At 30.7% G+C, this 7,971-nt stretch overlaps 1 protein-coding gene across 1 annotated transcript in view; it reads right to left on the reverse strand.

The window, feature by feature from the left end:
- LOC106788696 (leucine-rich repeat-containing protein 24-like) overlaps nt 1–6,991 on the reverse strand; it is a gene marked incomplete in the record, with an annotated part of 80,108 nt that extends 73,117 nt beyond the window's left edge. Inside the window, 1 exon segment of the mRNA XM_014752180.1 lies at nt 6,897–6,991.
- Nucleotides 6,992–7,971: the final 980 nt, after the last annotated feature.

The following is a 7,971-nucleotide window of genomic DNA, read 5'->3' on the forward strand; positions in this document are numbered from 1 at the left end:
AAAAAAAAAAAGGACAAGAAAAAGCGTTGTGGGATTCAGGGAGATTTTAATGAAGTTCCCCGGCTTGCACATGCATCCGACCGGGAGCAACTCATGCGTGCATTCGCGATAGAGTCACCCTCCTGTCTCTCCTTCCATTCTCTCCCACCCCCTTTCTCATTCTATCCTTTTCTAACCCAACCCTTTATCCCCCCATCATGTCCCCAAACTCTCTTGACGGTACGCTTCAGCCACTGATCCAAACGGTTACTCTATCCTCTCTCAACCCCTCTGCACCCACCACCCTTTCGTCTCTGGTGTCACCTGATAACAACGCTACTCTTTTTCTCTCTCTCTTACTCTTACTCATACTCTCCCCTTTACTCTCTCTTACTCTTGTGTACTCTCTGAATCCCTAGAAATAAAAATCTAAAGCAAGTCTCCTTTGTTTTCTACCAACGACGACGAATCTTCCTACCCCTTTTCCTATCTATCTATCTATCTATCTATCTATTTTTACTCAACTCACCTTCCCCAACCTCCACAACATTTCTTTTTTTTTTTTCTTCTTTATTTCTCTCTCTCTCTGTCTCTTTCTCTACCATTCCAAACTTTTCGTAGTCTGAACGTAATCGCGGCTACCGTTCTAAAGGATTTAAAAAAATAATTACTCCCTACTCGGGTTGGTAGATATATTTTTCTATGTGTATATATATATGTGGGTGTGTGTGTGTGTTGGCGTTACTTTGTGAAATCCATTAATTTGGTAAATGACTAGTTAAACTCTGGGATAACTATATATACTGTGCGAGGATTTATTTTTTTAAATATTAAAGAAGGTAGAATTATATATAGATATATATATGTTTTAATTAAGTAAATATTATATATGAAGTTTACAAGAGACGAGAGAATAGTTAAAGTACGAATTGAAGATCTGATAGAAAAGCTACGTTCTAACGTTACATTCGTTTACAATAGTAACAGAAAGAAGAGATAAGAACGGATAACTACTAGCATTGTTGTAGAAATAGGACACAGACTTTAAAGAAGGATCAAATTTCAATCTCATACTTTAACTACTTGCTCTTCTTGTAAATTTATATATACATGTATATATAATTTTGTTATTTCGTGAAAAAAAAACTACCAATTTTACACTATTAATGTACATTCAAATTATTTTAATAAAATTCTTTAATTTTCCTAAAAAACGTCTAACAATTTACAGTAATTTATTATTAATACATGAATTAACTGAATAATAAATTTTAATGGTGTGACATATATATATATTATTTTCTTCTATTTTTTCCTTTTTTTCTGAATCTCCTGCACAAATTTTCCATTTTACAATTTTATCCTTGCCAGTTCTATCATAATTATTAACAATTCTCACGAGTGTTCATCAATAATGTTATGTACGATCATTTTTCAAAAGTATCTTACGATGATATAACACCATAAAGAAACTATACTTTTCTTATTTTCTATATTTCTTCATATTTCCTTTGCTTATTTTCTTTCAACAAACAAAAGAAAGATAATAACACCCAATCCTACCTCGTACCACCCACTGAACCACCCTTCGTCACACTTTCTTTTTGTCTATCTGTGTTTTTTATCAATACCATAAGATCGATACATGCCTTCGAGGTTGCTTGATAACGAGGCCACCCAAGGCGTCGTCGTCGTCGTCGTTGTCGTCATTGTCGACAATTTAATTGGACGAGTTGTCGAAAACACGAATCCTTATCGATCGCCAACGGATACGAACAGTATATATTGTATAATCATGAAATATTTTCGATTAACAAAAACTAAAGATGATTAATTACTTGTTATATACATATATATAGTTATATATATATATGTGAAGTGTTTAATTTCTCCATACACTTAACATACACGTGGCTTCGTTAATTTATGTAACAAGTAACCGAGCAAAATAGATTATCCCGTAACAAATCGATCTACGTGAGAAAATAATTAATTAATTAATTAATTAATTAATTAATTGTGATAACAAAATAAAGAAAAAAAAAAAGGAGAGAAAAGAGAAAGATTTCGAGGAAGTAAAAAATACTTAATTAAATCACGTTACCACGGTACGTACACGTTAATAAATTTCGAACGAATGTAATAATAAACGTATCATGGAGTGCATAATTTATTACGAAGGATTCAAATATATATATATATTGTCAATTTTCTCATAATTCTCATTGTATATAAATTTAATATGTATACGTATATAATAATGAGCCGTTTATTTTGAAAGTGGCATAAGTCACTTTTCTTTTTTTTTTGTATTTAAAATGAAAAGATATCGTGCAATTGTAATTAGTGTTACCATTAACTCGATTTTTTTGAAAAACTGACTTATGCCACTTTCAAAATAAATTGCTCATTATTATATATATACGCGTATGTGTATATTTATTATATTATATATTATACATTATATATGAAAATATGTGTGTGTATAAATAAACCTAAGAAAATATTTGTTAAATAGGACACTTGTATTTTTTCTTCCCCTTTTTTTTTTTTTCTTTTTCTATCTATACAAAAATACGTTCGTTCATTCTAATGAAATAAGAGTTGAAGGAAAATTTCATGATGACCGAGAGTTCCAATTTAAAGCATCGATTTCCGTTTTTTCTCAGTTAACTCGAGCCATCCCTCTTAATCTATTCTATACTACTATTTCCTCCTCCCCCTCCTCCTACTCCTCCTCTCTACCATCACCCCCTTTCCTACTCTTCTTCCTTCCTTTCTCGTCTCGTTTTTGTCGGTCAAGATTTTTCAACTTTCTCATTCAGTAAAGTCGACCCCCTGTAGGCATTTGCCGTCAATGTGTTGGTGATGGTGATGGTGATGGTGATGATGACAACGAAAACTATATGACAACTACAACGACACGATGAATCTTCAAATACATTTTTCCTTAGGTTTATCAAGCGAACAGTAAAGAGCCTACCTTATCCTATCTTATCCAACCACCCCTTTTCCCCTCGCACCCCCAACCCATCCCCCTGTCACTTTTTTCCGAACCAGTCGCTTTTTACGTGAACTACCACGAAAGAAAAAAAGAAAAGTAAGAGAGTCAGATAGACGGAGAAAGAGAGAAAGAAGGAAGGGGGAGAGGTGGGGTGAGGAGGGGGGGAGAGGGTGTGGGAGATCGAGCATACCGGTACTCATTTCGCGAAGAGGTAAAGTGGTGCGCGCGGCCGACCTCGATATTTCTTTTTTTCCGCCATTCTGAAGAAAACTAAAAAAGGCGCCATGAATTACGAGAAAAAGAAAGAGAGAGAGAGAGAGAGAGAGAGAAAGAGAGAAGAAGACTGAATGTATATGAACGAAAAAGAAAAAAGATATGGAAGGAGATAGTCGAAAGAAAGCACCACAGCTTTCGAGTACTCACAGTTTTGTGAAAAGAGAGAAAGAGAGAGAGAGAGAGAGAGAGAGAGAGAGAGAGAGAGAGAGAGACCAAGTTCTACTTCGTCGAGATTTGTGTCTTTGCGAAGAGAAGACGCTAACGAAGAAGATGATGAAGAAGAAGAAGAAAATAGAAAAAGGAAAAGGAAAAAAACAAACAAAAAAATAGAGAGAGAGAGAGAGAGAGAAAAAGAAACCGGAGTAGAAGTAATGAATACTACATTCCCCATTCCCATTCCCTTTTTTTTTTCTGCAATATCATGTCTACGTTTAAAAGAAACAATAAAAGGACTGGAAGATAATAAACGAAACGTTGTAACAAAACTGTGTAAGATTATTAATCTGATTAAGATGATCTTGTTAATATAAGAATGATCGATTATTATTATTGCAAATTTTAAAAAGAGAAAAAATATAAAAATAATGCATAAAGTGTATGCATGGATTAATGCATTGATTAAATATTTATTTGTTTTTTTTTATATATATATATATATTGTATATATATGAAAGTGATGATGCATTTTAATTTGTAGAAATATAAATTATTAAACTAGTGTATTTGATATCGATAATAATTAATATTATTAATAATTAAAATAAAGAGAAAATATTGAATACAACGATGAAACAAAGTACACAAAAATACGCACGAATATTATATATAACATTATTATAAAAATGATGATGCAAAAATATTTGAATTTATAAAAATTTGTAAACGCACGTACGTACGTAATACACGTATATATAAAACTTCTGCATTTCTTACGTGCACGATATTGAATGGGAAAAAAAAAAGATTGAATACTCGTTGGAATGAAAAGAAATACTGCAGAGGCAGGCAAACATTGAAGCGCGAAATGGTGGTGGTGGTGGTGGTGGTGGAGGGGAGGTGGAAAAAAAAAAAATGATACCGACGAGTTTTCCTCGTTTTCTCACGTGTTAAATTTCTTTAATTTCACCTACTCGAGATACGTCAGAGTTTGTAAATTTTAAACTGGGTCAACCCTATGTATAATAAAATGTTACAGAGAAGACGAGAACGAAAGATTTTGCTTGGTTTTTTTTTTTTGTTGTTTTTTTTTTTTTTTTTTTTTTTGTACTAACTTTCTCGTACAAATATATTTATAAATGTTTCCCCACAAAGAGAACGAGATCTTTTTTTACGACGACATAAACTAAAGTAAATAACGAAGAAATATATAAATAAAAGAAAGAGATAGAGAAAGAGAAATAGAAAGAGAAAGAGAGAGAGAGAGAATAAAGAATTAACTTGTCATTAATTATACCGATGAATCCGCAAAAGTGGTTCGTTGATACGATGAAATGGAAAGAAGAAATGAATAAGCTTTGAGATGAGAAACAGAATCGAAAATAGAAAAAGAGAGTGAGAGAGAGAGAGAGAGAATACACATAGTTGAAGAAAAACGACCGAACTCTTCCACGGACAGTGATTAATTTTTCTAGTAAACTATTAATTAACGTCAAGAAAAGTCGTAGATGAAGAAAAAGGAAAATAAAAAAGGAAGAAAACGTAACTACCCCAACGTTAATATTGAAATACTAAACAAAAAAAAATAAAAAACCGAGAACACTATTTACCGTAACTGCATTTCATTGTTTAAAAAAGTATCTGTTTTTTGTTGTCGTCGCTTTTTTTTTCTATATATTTAGAAAACAAAGAGAGATAGTGTAAAATGTAATGGAATAATACTTTTTAATATGCTACATTCTCTCTTTTTCTCAATATTTCTCATCCCTCTCCCTCTCTCTTTCTCTATTTCTGTTTCATTGTTGTTCTCTTTATCCCACCATCTATCTATCCTTGTCTCGAAAAGTAAATAAGCGATAGTACGATTCTACTACCACTACCATCACTACCACCACCACCACCACTACCACCACTATAGCATAAAACGCGAATGACTTCGTGTTCGAAAAAGGACGTAAATCACAACGGGCAGCGAGCAAAATTCAACGTGGATTTACGAGTCGCTAGACCATTTATTTTTCATATTACGCGAAAATCGTGAAATCCTATATCGCCTCGACGTAACGAGTTATACGATGCCCCTTCTCTCTACATTCTTTTTATTCTTTTTTTTTTTTTTTTTTTTTTTTTTTTCATCTTTTTTTTACCTTTTTTTTTTTTTTTTTTTTTTTTTTTCTGGAGACATTATAAATATTAAAGAAATATTGATAAATAAAACACAATTTTACTTTTGTAACGTATAATTCATTTGAGTTTTGATTAATTATACGAGAAAAACAAAATGAGCAATCGGATACTTTTAAACGTCGTATATATTTTATCAACGTATTTAAAACAAAATTATAATTTAAAATGTTAACATTTATTAATAATAATAATTGAAACAAAATAATATATTATAAATTGAAACATATATATATTTACTGTAGGATAAATATATTGAATTATTTTCTTCTCTTAAAACGAAGATATTTCATTACGTTAATTATTAATATGTCATTCTATTTTTTTGTATACTTTAATAATATAATATAATTATCGAGTTTTCTATATAAAATAATCTAATTATTTTTGTCTATTATATATACAAGCAACATTGGATGCTTTATATAAACATTTAAATATAAAATTTAATTCTTTCATAAGTCAAACACACTCACACACACACACATACGCGATTTTCAATTATATTAAAATGAAAATTAGCAAATGAAATTCTTTTCTAAGGTAACATTTTTCAACCGAATTTCGTATATATATAAAAAGAAAAAAAATTACAAAAGTAAAATAACAATTCATATTATATATTATTACTACATATATAAAGGGAATATGCGTAAAAAAAAAAAAATAAAACAAAAAAACAAAAAATAAAAACGAAGAAATCGTCGATAAAATAAGAAAGATAGGTGAAAGATTTATCGAATATGTGAAATTTTCTAAAGTATAAAGTAAAGCCCTTGGGAGGGCCATCTTGTCTAACGTCACATTTTATCCAACAAGAGTTTCTTCATCCAGACCTTTATCGGGTTTGCAGTTGGGAAGACGTGTACGAAAAAAGAAAAAAAGAAGAAGAAAAATACAAATAAAAATAAATGCAGACACTTATATATATATATATATATACTTTTCAAGAAAAAGGTTTTCTCTCCCAGTGAACGTGTATCTCATACTGCATTACAACTACGGTTGAAGGTCAGACGAGAAGTAAACCGCAAAGAAGTCGTAGAAAGGTCTGTTAAAAGCGGGTTTCACCAAGAAATACGATATTATCGAGTATCTCCAAACGAATTAGGGTCTTAAAACGAAGCAGTGTAAAATAATACACAAGATCCCACATATATACTAAGCGTGTAAATACAAGCTTATACCATATATTACTTAACTTAAACCGCATCTAAACATAAGAAATTATGTTCGTAGGTACTCCTAAAAATCGATAGTCACCACAAAACATAAATATAATAAATTTAATACTTGCTTCTCGCAGAATCTTTTTATGTGTACGATGTGTTTTTTCTTTGAAAAGCTGCATTAAAGTTGCGTTAGTATTTAATCCAAGATTTTTGGTATATCCCCATATAGATTTGATATTTTAATCAAATATTTTTTAAAACACTTCACACACACGTCAAACACTTAAAACACACACGTAACACAAGTAAACACACGCGTGAATGCACACGTCACGAATATTAAAATATTAATACCGTAATTATTATAACAATGCGTAAAATATTTAAAATCAAATGAGCGAATCTCATTTATGTTTATCTCCGACGAAAGCTCGTTTACGACTAACATCTCGGCACGAGTTCAACCTTCTCCAAAACTTTCACCTCTTCCCCGTGCGTACTTTTATTTACATCTTATTTATAAGTTTCGATATCACGCGATTTTCACATGATAGTAAAATATTACGATAAGTAAACAAGTTAGAACATATATATTTTCCTTCTCTCTCTCTCTCTCTCTCCCTCTCTCTCTCTCTCTCTCTCACTCTCTTTCTTTCTTTTTTTCTCCTTTTCGTTTCTTTTTTCTCTCGCACTCATTCCGTTTCTTTTTCTTTCTCTTATTTTCACCTATACATTTTTATTCTCATTTTCTCTCTCTTTCTCAATTATTCCTTTCTCTTCTTATTCTTACACTCTCGCATCAGTTTTTCTATTTCTCTCATTCTTTTATTCTTTATTTCTCTATTTTTTTTTTTATTTATTATTTAAATTATTCCTTATTTTCCAGTATAATAAAACTCGTGACTCAATGCGATAGTAAAAAATATAAAAATAATTGAGGAAACATGTGTGAAATAGAAAATAAAGGAGAAGACAAATTTGAAAAAATAAAAAGAAAGAGAGAGAGGAAACGAATGGAATGGTGAAAAAGAACGTTCAACGATTAAAAAACAAAACAAGAAAAAAAAAAAAAAGAAAAAGTCAAAAATAAATTTCTGATTTATTCGAAATCCACACGGACCCATAGATCTTTTCCTTTTTATTTTTTTTTTTTTTATCTCTTTAATTCTTCTTCATATTTTTCTTTTTCTTCTTCTTCTT

The sequence above is a fragment of the Polistes canadensis genome, unplaced genomic scaffold, assembly GCF_001313835.1.
Source record: "Polistes canadensis isolate GaletaPanama2010 unplaced genomic scaffold, ASM131383v1 scaffold_150, whole genome shotgun sequence".
Lineage (NCBI taxonomy): Eukaryota > Metazoa > Arthropoda > Insecta > Hymenoptera > Vespidae > Polistes > Polistes canadensis.